General features: G+C 46.6%; 1 protein-coding gene across 2 annotated transcripts in view; it reads right to left on the reverse strand.

Annotated features, from left to right (window-relative positions):
* MPND (MPN domain containing) overlaps positions 1–12905 on the reverse strand; it is a 432621-nt gene extending 419716 nt beyond the window's left edge. The window contains exon 1 of one of the 2 annotated variants that reach the window (XM_069649374.1): positions 12731–12905. The gene's annotated coding sequence lies outside the window, so the exon portion shown is untranslated. Of the gene's footprint in view, positions 1–11950; positions 11974–12730 lie in introns of those variants that run through there. The other variant, XM_069649375.1, reaches the window with a different exon arrangement.
* Positions 12906–13960: the final 1055 nt, after the last annotated feature.

The following is a 13960-nucleotide window of genomic DNA, read 5'->3' on the forward strand; positions in this document are numbered from 1 at the left end:
CGGGGCTGAACTTGCCTCTGGCGTGTTCGTGGTACACGCTGTGCTGGCACAGGTAGTCCCCTTGTTCCTCCGTTCCGCATAGCCCCACAGGGGCTGCTGCCTCTGCCAGTTGTCTTCAGCTGAGTCTTGAGACTCCTATGAATATAGAGGCATCTTGGGTCTGCCCCTCTTACTTCTTCTCTGTGGCTTCAGGCGGCTCTCATGATTAAGATCTTCCTGTGGGAGCATCCTATTGGGTAGCTTCTGCTGTCGTTGGATTCTCTCGCCTCGTTGGGGTGCAGGAGCAATGACCCTGGAGCTTCAGGGCAATCCGTGGGGTGTATATGTTCTCACCCTCCTTCATTGAATAAGCAGGGCAGTGCAGCTCTGAGACATTTCAAGTGGGTGCTAAATGTTATAGTGGTGGCTAAGGAGATTCCTCCAGTTATTTCGATCAGTCCCGTTCAGGCATAGCTTACAGCTGGCTGTTCGCCCTGGTACGCGTGGGCCGCGCTGGGGTGCGCCCCCTTCCTGGGAGTCTCACGCAGACCTCTGTGCTGGGCCACCGGGCAAGAGCCTCCCACTCCCTCCGCTCCCCATCGAGTCCACACCCGGCCGGGAAGTGCCAGGACCAAGGCCCTACCCCAGCTGCAGGGATGGCGGGGGAAGGTGGAGGGGCGACCGGCGTTCGATATCCCAGAGCGGCCCGCCCCGCTCCTCTACCGTTACAGATGTAGGTGGGTGGGTGCGCCCGCTGCTCCCTCTCACCTTGCTTCTCCAGCAGTCCTCGGCCCTGCAGGTCTCCTCTGGGCGTCAGCCCTGGGGATGAGTCCGGCCGGTCACCGCGTGACTCTGCTACCTCTACCCCGAGCGGGTACACGTTGCTTTTCGGCTGCACATGCTACGCCCCAGCTTCGGGTCCCGGCGATTCTGCTGGTCGGCCTTCAGTCGGCGTTCCGGGGATGGCTCCACCAATCACCGCCCAACCTCGCCAACACTCCTGGGGAGCGGATACACTCGTCGGTTCGCTGTTCCTCGTGTTCAGGTGGCCCCCGTCCTATCCCTGCAGCTCCTCACTGGATGGCGGTACGCGGAGGTCTCCGCTCCTCACTTCATTCCCCGCTGGCAAGCTCCAGACTCCACTGTTCTTCTCGCGGCGGGAGAGCAACAGTTTTCCAGACAATGGCATAAATTGAGCACCGATGCGTTCTGCTCGGTGGGGCCACCCCTTCTCGACCGCCTCAGCTCCAGTCAGCGTACTGCGTTGGGCGCCCGCTCTTCATCGCTGGGCCGCCATCTTGGCAGAAGGTTCAGATCATGCCACGCAAACGCTCCGAACTCGCCCACGGTGGCATCTCATAGCCTCATCTCTCCCCCAACGGTGCCTTAGGCGTTCATCAACATCTGCATCATTTTTAAGGAGAATACGGACGCATGTAGGGGGGATTTGAGCTTCGTCGGGAAAGGGGTTCCCAGAGCCTACTTCAAAGCCATCCGAACGGGTGCTCGGCGGCCACGCCCCACAAGAAGAGGCATTTTAAACCTTATGAGAAATCTAAAGGATTTCTCAGTGACACTGCACTGAAGGTGCTGTGTATCACCATACAAAAAGTAGATGCTTATGGAATTTATCAGACTCCCAAAACAGTGAAAACACATAATCCAATTCAGGCCAAAACACATGAGGGAGTGGGAAAAAGGTCTCACTCACTAGAGGGTTAAAATTAAAAAGCCCTGGAGTCAATCAAAAGAGCTAGGGGTCTCTAAGGTTGAAGGGAATTAGCACAGAAATGAGAATTCTCCCCAACATGACTGCACTAATATATGCCAGCATTCACATGTACTCCTTCACACAGTATTCATGTGTGCTTTGTGCAAAATCCAATAATCAACAACCATAACCAAAAGTACCTCCAGGATAAAAAACAAACAAAAGAAAAACACATAGGATCGAAAAAAGGAAGCAATAAACAAACAGAACCACAAAGTCCCATCAACCGAAGCCTCAACTACCCACAACCTACCAAATACAAGCAACAACAAACCACAAACAGCAAAGTCTAAACCCAAAAGACCAGGAAAAACACCAATCGAAAGAGCACGCCCACTAAGGAACACAACCCACACATCATGCCTCGCCACAAGAAAGACAAAGAAGCAAGAAAAGACAACAGAAATAATAAGAAATCCCAAACCACTCGGGAAGGCATCGACCAGCATGATCCCATACCCATAACCCCAAAAAACTCGACAAACATCTGAGATGGCCCAAGGAGACAAACAAAGAACAGAGCAAAGACAGATTGCAAAACAGCACAGCAACAACGAACCGACAGCCAACAAGCGTCACAAATACAGACCCAACCAGGACACCAAACGGAACACAACAAATAAACCATCCCAACCCGTCTCCACCATGGACAATACCCCAACCAGAACAAGGAACAAATTGGAATCCATCACACTCTACATACCCTATATCACCAAGACTTGAACAACAGAGGGGTAGCTACCCTATTTACCACCCGGAACGAACCAACCCACCATAAATCTTATCAGTCTAATAGACAAAAAGACTGACCAACAAAGAACCACCCCACCCAAAAGACTCAACTGGGAAAAACCTACCTGGAAAGGAAACCCAACCAACAAATCACCGGTCAGAACAAACAATACTAACAACAACAACACGAAAGGGAAATCAAGCAAACTACGCTGCAGCCTCCTCAACGTTAGATCCATGGCAAAACACTCAACAGAAATCAATGACCTCCTACGCAAAGGAGGCACATACATGCTCTTCCTTACAGAAACATGGATATCAGACAACTATAAAGCCATCGCGAATGAAGCTATACCCGACAATTATGAATTAATACACGCCAACAGAGAAAACCGAAGAGGAGGCGGAATTGCAATTATACCCAAACAACCACGCCCGAGCATCTCGAATCAACACAACCAACACGGAAGACTATGAATCCCTCCTAATCAAGATAGAACTCAAATACCAATCCAACATAGTATTCATTCTGACCTACAGACCATCTTCTTACAACCCCAACTGCAACAAAACTAGCGGACAATGCTGCTATGCTATCAACACACCATTACACACTCAACAATTGGATAACCAAGGCCCTTGACCAATTAGCACCAGCTAAAACATTCAAAGCAAAACCCAAAAAAACTGGCAGCAAAATGGTTCACAGAAGAACTGAAAAAAACTGGAAACAAAATGGAGAGAACAATATACCAGACAAGACAAAATAAAATACCAAAGACAACTCCAACTGTACAATGCTACAGTCCTCAAAGCAACAACAAAATAACTCTACAACGCCACAAACAATTCACAGAAAGAACTCTTCAAAAACTGTAACTGCTAAAATTCCATCGCCCCTACACAAACACTTTGTGATAAATCACCAACCACCCGAGAGCAAAAATAAGACACAATACAGGAGACCATCAACCTAGCCGGGGCAATATAACCACTGGACTACAGACACCAGACGAAACACAGATTAAAGCAAAACTCATCTGCCTAGAACCAATCACAGAGGACAATTTCGCCACACTGATCAAGGACATCAACCTTGCAGGATCTCCAAGGGACCCCTACCCCCAGACGTCTTCAAAAGGAATCCTCAACCACAGAACCTCAGCGACACGCTTCCGGAATCTAATGAATCTATCACTCAAAAGATGAATAGTACCGTCCTCCTTCAAATCAGCATACATCAAACCACTGATAAAAAAGGTCAGAAGGTGCAGAAGACCCAAGCAACTACAGCCTGCCTTACCCAGCGAGGATCCTGGAGAACCATGTATACAAAATCTATCAAACACGTTGAAACAAACAGAATATTCGACCAATCACAAGCTGGCTTCAGACCAATGAGAGGAACAGAATTAGCACTTCTATCGTTATCGGACAACCTGAAAATAAACGCAGACCACACCGAACCGGCCCTCCTTATATTGGGCAGTTCAGCGGCTTTTGACACAATCAGCCACGTAACACTAATAAAAGGATTGATGGAATTTGGCATGCAGGAATCCGCACTAAAGTGGATTACCTTATTCCTAACAAACCAAACCGAAAGAATCTTACCAATATGGTTACAATGCGTGAGGCCGCTCACAAGGGACCACATGCAAAACACTCAGACGCCAGTTCCTCCTGGTTCTGAACCTATCCTCTCACCCTTTTCCACACTAACCCCCCACGCCACTTTTTGCAGATCCATGCAAACGCCTGGAGACTGCCCATGGGTGGTAGTGGTGCGGTACAAGTCAACTTAACATAACATAATGCCAGTAATTATACTATAAAGAAACATGGCCATCATAGCTCTGCCTCACACTCCTGTTGGCTTTGCCTTTAAAAATTACTTGTCACAACAAGAAAACATGTCCAAACTGGCTGCACAATGCAGGCGAGTCTAGAGGTGTAATCATGCTCATCATGTTTGCTTTACCCTTGATACCCAGTGATAAAAGCCACGCCATAGTGAGAAATGGCTTGACTGGCTGCCCCAAATGCCATCTAGACACATAACACTTGTCATGCTTGCTTTGTCATTGAATCCCAGTAAAAAACAAATGTCATGCGCTAGCAAATAATGGCTAGACTGGGTGCCCCAAAATACCAGGGCAGCCACATAAAAGCACAGATCATCCTTTCTAAAATAAAAAGAAAAAAATATATATTCTTAAAAAAATAACAGCATTTTGTAGTGGAATCTATGATGGATACCCATTAAAAAGTGCATCGTGATTGGGATTCTAAAAGGGCCACCGAGGGGAGAGCAGCGTGATCGTGGAGCTCTCACACTCTGGGGCCAAAGACAATAAAGATAGATTAAAAGAGCCTTCCCCAGGTGAGGATTTATCAATGTAGGCTGCAGTGGTGGAGTGCAATAGCCCAGATCGCTGGGGGACTTCGGCAGAGGCGGGTGTGCGGCCTTCGTTTCCGTCTTCACAGTGTATGAGGTGCGGAGGCACTATGCCCGCGGCCAGTGCAGGCCAAGCTGAGAGACACGCTTGCAGACCACGAGCAAGACGAACCACTCAGGGAGACCAAGGGCAGCTGCGAGGCAGGGTGGCGTAAAGCAGCCGCTGTTGGTCGGCATAGGAGCCCGCCAGGAAGGAGCTGCCTGCGATATTGGAGGCCACCGGGGCTGGATTTGTGGAGCAGGGGCTCCCCTGCTGGCGAGCACCAGTGGAAAGATCGAGGCAGGACTGCGCCACACCCGCGGCTGGCGAAGCCGCGTCTCATCAGAGGGATCAGGAGGATCTTGAGGGGCCATACCCGTAGCCCACTGCTGAGAGCTGCGCAGCGGAGAACAGCACCTGAAGCGGCCAAGAGGCCCGGGAGGGGCCGCAAGAAGGCGGCAACCCTGAGGGGCTGGACTCCCCCTCACCCCCCTTAGGGGAGAACCATCAAAGGTCAGCGTGTGCCCTGGCCCAAGGAAAGGATGCAAGCCGGCAGAGGCTGGCCAGTGCAGGCAGTGATCAGCAGGCAGTGATCACCAGCTTTGAGCAGAGTGACGTTGAGGAGTGGGGAGCGTAATACGAGGTCCCCTGCCCAAGCTTTGAAGTCAGCACTTTGCAGAGAAGACCAGGGGAGGCCCTGTGGTGTTATAGCCGGGGTGGCTGGAGGCCCATTTGAGGTATATTTTGGATTTTGGAACTGCATATATTCAGCCAGCACACCCCATTCCAGAAGCTCGACAAGGGAGAAAGAGGCGCGCCACGCATAGGAGAAAGTGACCGGTGGGGCACTGGCCTCCCTGGGCCAATCCTGAGGCTGAATAGAGGGCTAAAGAGTCCATCTTCATCCTTGGTGGGCAATGAAGAATAAGGGAGGGCCATTTGGTCGGGCTCAGAGCAGAGTGATCCTGGCACCAAGGCCAGGAAGAGGGGTCATTTGAAACCCGAGGAGGAGGACAAACAGTGGCTCAACTGCGCACAGTTAGAGGGGAGTTCCAACCCCCCACCCCCACAGTCAAGGGCAGACCCTCAAAGCGGTAGAGGGAGGAGGTTCCTATGCCCTGAAAAAATCTCCAGAAGAGGCCCGAAGGATGCAAAACAATAGCAGGGAGAAGAGGAGGGGGCAGGGCTCCTCCCACCCCCATCAGACCTGCCTGCTCACTATGTCCTAAAACAAGGGGAAGGACATGCAAGCTGCCCCCAAGTCTGTGAAGTCCTGTGTCATAGGAGGGCAATCTGCAGAGATTCTGGCACATAGACAGCAAGGTATCGGCTGGGGGAGATCAGGGGCCCGGGGCAGGAGAGGATTTGGGGGCGCTGGCATGCACTGCAAAAGATTAAGTGGTCTCCCAGGAGGTCCTTCGCCAATACTTTCAGGATTTTGGAAACAAGATAGCGAACACCATTCAGTCGCAGTTGAGCATGATGTGAGCAGAACTGTCCCAATCCTTGCAAGAGGTGAAGGGGGACATAACGAAACTAGAGGAGCTTGAGACAGTACACGTCTGCAATCATTAGCCTGCGTAGGTATTATCATCAGGGCAGTTTCTAGTCCATTTGGTGCCCAGGGCGAAACACTAGAATGCACCCCCACACACCACTCCCAGACTACACTGTTAAGTAACTCCTACCCAAGGTCCATAAATCACTGCTAAATAAAGGACATCGGTTTTATTACATCATGATTCAAGAACTTTGCAGTAATTCCTTGGACAAAGCACAGTACACAAACAGTATATACTACTTTTAAAGTTTTATGTCAACGTTAGTCTACGTTAAGGGCACTCTCCTTGACTTTGCTGCTGCGAAAGCATTCATTTTTGCTGCATAATCAAAGTTCACTCTCAATTGAAAGTATTGCAAGGGATGATGGCCTTTCCTATGCCATTGTGGAGCGCAAGTATGTCTTTATCTGTTTCAATTTACTACACATTTGGAAACAAGCAATGTGTTTTTGTATGATGAATGTGCTGCAAAACTTCAAGGGGCATAATACAACTCTTATGAAGTGATGGTCGGATATGTCTCAGTTCCACAGCCAACTGGAAACCATTTATATCAGATTTGTGTGCACTATAACCACCCTTTGCTAATAACTGCTCCAGGGGCTTGCACGGTTGTATCAGTTCTTCTTTTACAGGCAAGAGCTTTAAGTTGTACATGAAACCCAAGCTTGTATTGTGCGAAGACAACTAGGTAAAGCGCCTTTCAAGTAAAGTAGTAATGGCGTCAATCATAAAATACGGTTACTTTTAAAAGTTCTTCTTCATTCTCAGGGTTCTCGTCCTGAGACTCATACACAAACATTTTATTTTGTTTCCTATGCCGTTTAGTTGCCTTAAAAGTAGGGTCAACATCTAAAAGTAAGGCTCTCTCTTTTGCTGTTGTTACAGCAGACACAAAACCAACACTCATAACTTTTGACAAAGGCAATGGAGTTCTTAAGCAGGTCATTGCAGACCAGCAAATCAATTTGTTTGGACTGTATGGATTTGCTTACAATGTTTACCTGAAATAGAAGGTCATACCACTCAACTAAAGTACAAATAAAACTGAAATCTTCCAAGGGTAAAGCAAGGGACTTAGCCACTGAGGACAATGTTGGGTCATTGGCTTTTTCTTCAATGCTCACAAGTGTTATGTGTATCTCAACAAATTGATACTGACAGCTCTCAAGCTTTCAATTCTACATTCCCATTGTGTTTCACAGACCCTTTTCAAGGAAAGGTTTTTTTTACATGCTGACTGAAAACGCTCCAGCGTTTGGTTGAAGCTGTAAACATATTATAGAGTCTCTTAAATACACCAAAAAGAGAAACAGATTTCACAGAGGATTTGGAAGCACCGTTAACTACCAAATTTAAACTCTGGCAGCCACATGAGGTAAAAGAATGCACTGGGGTACTGCTCGAGAACTCGTGCTTGGAATCCTTTGTTTACCCCAATCATGTTTACACCATTATCATACCCCTGACCACGGCAGTTGTCCATCACTAGACCACATTCTGACATTTCAGAATACAGAATTCAGAATACAGAAGGTTTGCAAATCCTTCACCAGGTGTGTTGTCTGCGGGCGATACCCTATAAAATATTCTTTCACAGAAATGTCTTTTCTTGTAATATCCACAATTCTTACAGTGTAAGACAGTTGCTCAGTATGTCTGATATGTGGAGTACAATCCACAATAACAGAAATATTTTGCAGCATTCAAAAGTGCATTGTTTACTTGAGACCCCATTAAACGAATTAGCTCATTCAGAATGACATTTCCGCAATAGTGACTGTGAATCTCTTGTGAGGTAACTCGATGCAAATGATCCATCATGATCGGATCAAATTTCTCTAGTAGTTCAACAAGGCCTAAGGAATTTCCATTGCTTGGAGTAAGTAACTTGTTTGAAGAGCCACGAAATGCCAAACTATTTTTGGACAGAAAGACAACTGACAATTCTTTCAAGCACAGCCCAACGCTAGGTCTCTGCCTGTATTTGATCTTGCCTGAGAGAATCAATACCACCATGTCTTGTGAGGCACCTTTCAGTACCCACCCACTTGCCACTGGAATTGGCATGTTCAGAAGACCCTTCATACATTTTCAAATAGTTACCAATATGCTTCCGGTTATTAATGCCAACACTCCCAAGTTTTGATTTTGGCATAGGGTCAAAAAGCCTACAGCAAAAACAGTAGACTATGAGTATAGAATATTGCAGCCATGGCCTGGAGACTGTTTCTTTGTTAGGTAATACCCCGAGCCCATATGAAGGAGAAAAGTGTCTATTTCTGTCATCCTTTGGGCATGAATAAACTAGGAGGTGGCATAGCCTGTGGCCCTCCCATTACAATTTGATCACACACACATGTCCAGGCATTGATTTAGGCCATAAAGAAAGGTCTTCAAACCAACATGTTTAGTGTCTTGTTCCTGGTGGTCATCATTGTCCTCTAGTGCATAGGTTTTTGAGGCATCATCTCTTGAAACTTGTGGCATGACCACAAGCAGTTCCATTTCCTCAGGAATGCCTGTTGCCTGGCCTTGGGGAGGGCGCTTATCTACTTCTTTTGAAGTCTTCTCTTCCCTCCTGAAAAATGAAGACAGTACTTGGCACTTTTGATCCATTGCGCCACTTGTTTTTTTCTCTGCCGGTTCTGTGCTCCCGAAGGTCTTATTGGTTTCGACATTGCCAGTACGTTCAAATGCCTTAAGTGAAAGAAATAGCCAGAAAGTATGGTCCAATTATAACATGTTGCATTATTCTTGCTAGGAATAAACCAAAGTCCCCCAAAAAGTTTTTTTTTTTTTTTTAAGTCTTTTCAGTTTAAACGATGCACTGATTGCCAAGCAAAGTAGCAGTAAGGAGGCTCCATTCCAAAGGTGGTGAATTGAAAGTGGACCAAATTTGGAAAGGCTACATCATGGCCATAGCTATTTGAACAAATCTTTTCTAGTATTTGGACAAATACAATGTATGCCAATTCCTACCACTGGCTGACAGGTTCCAGTTCACCATCTCACATTGCAAGCGTCAATCCCTCTCAACCAAATACGCTGTAACCCAACTACAACAAAACAGGGTGCTGAATTGGCAGATGGGGATAAAAAGGTAGTCTGGAAACTCCACTCTTTACCATGAACTGCACTTTAGGTTCATGAGAGGCAATAACCTTTGGTTGCAGCGAAATGGCTGCTTGAATTAGGACCATACGGCACACTGTTTACAATGTTTCCTTTCAATTACATCTCACCAATGACCTCAAACAGGTCAAATCGGGTCAGTTTGTTGAGCAGTTTTTGGAATGCTGTTTGTCTTTTTAAAGTCACTTTTAAAGTGATGGTGCTTTCAGATAGTTCTATTTGTGCGGAAGGAAAGGACAGAAAGTCTTGATCCAGCCTCCGACTCATTTCACATAGCAATACACTGGAAACATCCTACTTATCTACAGTACAGATGCCAGCCTCAAGATCAAATATGCAGGCAGCATCTGACCAGAAACTCATTCGATTTAACACAATATTACTCAACTGAATGGTCTTTGTTTTAACCATTAAGAAAGCAAAAACTGAAATGGGACAATACAGAGGTGAGGAACCAGAACACCACAGGAGCTCTGCGAGCTTCGTTATGAGGCCAGAGTGAAGCAAGGGGCACGAAGGTAAATAAAAAGCAGGGTGTGGCCTGAGGGTAAGAGCATCCCTCACTTCACCTAGGACCAACTTCCCACACAGGCTGCAGGTCACTACAATTTGCACATTCCGGTGTGCATTTCACAGCAAGTGTGATACAGGGTTCTCTACCTAGTCCTGGTGCTCTCTCCCAGTTACATTTCAACTACTCCTCCTCCTGCGAGTCTCATCTACCCACCGTCAGCTCTCTTCCATCTCACTCTTTAACCGCCCATTGCGTCCCCATCTCACGTGCAATCTGTGCCCCCATTTTGCTTCTTCCATTGGGCATATGTTTTCCCCTCTTTCGTTCCCCCTTTCTTAATCTTGCTTTCCTCACCTTTTCCTTGACTATCTCGTTTTCTGTCCCACTTTATTCTCTTTCACTTCGTCTGCATGGCCGTCCTTATTTGAGTCTTACACCCGCTAGGCAAAATCTCTTATAGTGAAAGAGACCTTACATTTGGTCAGTTATTAATTGGCAGAACCCCTTTTAAATAAAAGTGGAACCCATTCACTATACCATCCGTCCATCGCACATGGCCTAATAAGGCCTGTGTAGAACTTTTCAAAGTAATTCAACCCACAGGACAGGATCTCAAGTAGTCCAATTTCTGGACCAAAATAATAAACCTCATATCAGATTGCATTCTGGTACTTGTAGGCCTGTTTATATAACCTTTACAGGAATGCCAAATGAATAAAAATTGCAGCTCCCTGTAAAAGTGGATTAGAAAGTGCTTATTTTGCCTATTTTAAAGAAACAAGAGTGTGAAAAGAAGCATATGACAAAGTGGGCATTGGTCTCTCTGCATTGCTAGTGGTCAAATATTCACACTTCAGAGTTCGTTTGTACGCATATTACTGTTGTGCAGCAGAAAACCTCTACATCTGTTAATGCAAGGGGCACACCCACCCCATAGGGCCAGTTACACATGCATGTAAACCTTCAGAGATCTTTGCACTGCCTGCCTTTTCAAATTCTGGTCAGAACCTTTCCTCCCAGCATCCTTGCCCTGCCGATGAAAGGAGTACCATTTTGCTATTCTAAACAATAAAATAAAGATATACCATCAAAGCTCAAACTCGGATCTTGTCCATGGGACAGAGCAAACAACCTCATCTGATATATTCCTGTAGGTTTATGGGGGACATTACCATAGGTCCACGTGTACACAGCGCAGGTTCACCTTGTTGAGAAATCCTAGCTGCTCCACTGCAGCCAACTCAGTACGAGAAAGGACTCACGCCAGGACGAGGAACAATTTGCACAGGGATAAAACTTCAATGGAACCATGAAAAGAAGTGTCATTAGTTCCATATGTTCCTGCCCCGAATCCTAACTCTAAACAAACGAAGTTCTGGGAACTGCAGAAAACAGTACCAAGTTTCAAACCTGTCCAATAAGGGTTGCAGCTGAACGTGCCCAGAACAGCAGCAACTTCCAATATACGCTTTCAACTCTGAGAAATGTTTCTGCCGTTTAGACTTTTTTTGGGACAGAACAGAGTGAAGCTACGTTCTGCCATTAACCCTTTCAGGCGCGGGACACATTCTAAAGGGGAAGCAGGAACACAGCAAAGCTATTCCAATACACGCACTTGATCCAACCGAGGCAGGCGTCTACACGTTGGATAAAAATCTGGGCTAGGAAAGTGTAAAACAAAATATTCCCATTTACCTGTTCTTGTACAGAATGCACTCTGAAATATGCAAACTACTGTTTGAGCACCAGCCAAATGCTATGTACACAGTTTAAAGGAACATTTTCTAAAATGTCAACAGAAGCATCGGGCTGTACCTACCTTATTTCTGAGTAGTTCTAAACACAAGCAAGTCGGGGAGGCAATGCAGTATTCTTCTTTTATGCGCAGATCCGGGTAGAAAGCCATTTGGATTGTCAGGACGGAAAACAGGGAACGCTCAAGGGTAGCCGTCTTTTTTCCTCTATGGTGTGTTCTTCCTGCTTAATTACAATAGCGGGCGGCCACTAGGAAAGGCGCCCTTTTATGCCCACAGCCCAAGTGGAACGAACGTTCAAAGAACCTCTGACTTACGTAACGTTACACGAGTACTATGTGGCTGCCAGTCAAGTAGTGGCCGCTACTGTGCTGCATCTAATCTCCCCATGGCAATTTGCGCCCCACACCGAGGGAAATTTCGCACTCCAGGGACCGGGGCAATTGCATCCAGGGCAGCCACCTGCTCCGCCCGGGTCAAGAAACAGGCCTGGTTATTATATAAGTAGTCACTTATACCAGAGCAGGGTCTGTGTAGTAGCTGCACAGCAGTTTCTGCGTCTGCGAGCATTCCAGACCCTGAATCGTACCGTAAATGAGCTTCGAAGCAGCTACTGTGTCTACGATACCAACAACAGGCGCCTGTGTAATTTCAAACCCAGATGTGCAGAAAGTCACGCACTAACAATGTTTAATTTCAACATGTGATAAGTACAATACAACGAATTACAGCTTCAACGTGCATCTCCAGAGGTTGCAAAAGGGCTCCTCTTAACAATATAACAAAGGGGTGAGAACGTCTAAGTTAAAAAAATTCATTACAAGAGCTGGATCGCACGCACTCACCTGAAGCTGCCTGGAATAAGGAGATAATCGTTTCATTGTCTAGTTCCCATCAGAGAAACGCACCACAGCAACGCTCCGCTCTGCATCACGTGGGATGCTCTGCATCACGTGGGATTCAACGTTCACGGCGTCATCTTTTTTGCACGAGCAGGACGGAGCGGGAAGGCAAGACGTTGTAAGAGCGGGAGAGAATTCTCCGTCACAAAGCACAGTTCCTATAGTTGATTGTTATTTGGTGCTTGAAAACGTGTTCTTTTTTGCTTGAATTTGGTTTATTGTAAGTCTTAAAGTTATCTCATGTTGATTGTTACTTTAATGCAGAGCGGCAATATTGTGAAGGGGTATTTCTGTGTATTTTTTGGGTTTGTATTGTGCATCAGGGTTGAGATTTAAAGTACAGGCGGATTCAGTTGTTTTTTTTTTCGTTATTTCAATGTATTTTGGGAATATGTAATGTGCATCACAGGGGTGAGGCAATATTTGGGAGGGAGTATTTCTGTGTATTTTGGGGGTTTGTAATGTGGACCAGGGGTGAGATTCTCTTAAAGTACAGGCGGATTCAGTTCTTTTTTTGGGGTTTTCTCATACAGATGGGCGATTTGCCAGAGGGAGATGTGTTTAATGGAGTGGGGGTGGGCGGAGCGCGTTTCTCCCTTCCCAATGGGACTTCCACTGTAGTAGTGAACACTACAGCGAATAGTTATCCTCCACGCTGGGGGTTGGGGGGGTTGGAGGATTTGTTATGTGCATCAGATGGGGATATGTATTTTACGCAAACAGACGCATTTGGAAGAGAATCACCGAAGAAGGACCACTCCATGCCATGTACGGGCAGGTATTTATTTTTATTTTGTATTTATAAGGCGCTCAAAGTGTTTAGAAGCGCCAGGTATATTTAGGCGCCCGCGGGTTTGTTTTTCCTATTTTGATTGCAGCAACAGCGGATCTTTTTGTGTCTTATCCCCATCCCGCCTCCCCTGCCCACAAACAGAAGTGATTTGTGGCCGTGCCGTGCACGCCGAGGGAATTTCAGGGCAGATGTTTTTTCCAAATTCAGCTGCCAGCGACAAGTCGGATTATATGCCATATTTCTTCCCCCTTATCTGCAGCACGGCTTTCACTGTTAAAACCGCAATGAGCTCACGCAGTGGGAAATGAAGCCCCATGTCGATTCCATTTTTACCACAGCCACATGCTTGCTTCTTTTTCTGCACTGCTGCACATGCTCAC

The sequence above is a fragment of the Ambystoma mexicanum genome, chromosome 1p (assembly GCF_040938575.1).
Source record: "Ambystoma mexicanum isolate Mex_15411 chromosome 1p, UKY_AmexF1_1, whole genome shotgun sequence".
Lineage (NCBI taxonomy): Eukaryota > Metazoa > Chordata > Amphibia > Caudata > Ambystomatidae > Ambystoma > Ambystoma mexicanum.